We start from the raw sequence: 239 nt of genomic DNA, 5'->3' as shown, positions 1-239 counted from the left end.
TCTCGCTCCGTCTGCCCCCCCCGCCCCCGCTTCCCCCGCTCAGCGCATTACTGGGTAACGCAGTGAGGAGCGGTTACAGTCTGTACTCCCGGGCAGCTATAGGCTGCCACAGGATGTGCTTAAGCAAACAAAACTACTTTTCCTCGTCCCCATCCCCCAAGCCCCGCCGCAGACCTTCGCGGACCTCGGTGGAGGACTTGGACAACTTTGCCAGGTTGCCCTGCGCTCCCGGTTCACTG

The 239-nt window shown here is 62.3% G+C and overlaps 1 protein-coding gene across 1 annotated transcript in view; it reads right to left on the bottom strand.

The window, feature by feature from the left end:
- The window catches only part of NFIA (nuclear factor I A), a 366351-nt gene extending 366118 nt beyond the window's left edge, over positions 1-233 (bottom strand). Inside the window, exon 1 of the mRNA XM_077768077.1 lies at positions 185-233. The gene's annotated coding sequence lies outside the window, so the exon portion shown is untranslated. The remainder of the gene's footprint in view (positions 1-184) is intronic.
- Between the last annotated feature and the right edge of the window lie 6 nt (positions 234-239).

Source organism: Crocuta crocuta, unplaced genomic scaffold (assembly GCF_008692635.1).
Source record: "Crocuta crocuta isolate KB4526 unplaced genomic scaffold, BGI_CrCroc_1.0 scaffold85, whole genome shotgun sequence".
NCBI classification, from domain to species: Eukaryota; Metazoa; Chordata; class Mammalia; order Carnivora; family Hyaenidae; genus Crocuta; species Crocuta crocuta.
The sequence above is the reverse complement of the archived record's forward strand: the minus strand, read 5'-3'. Positions and strand labels throughout refer to the sequence as shown.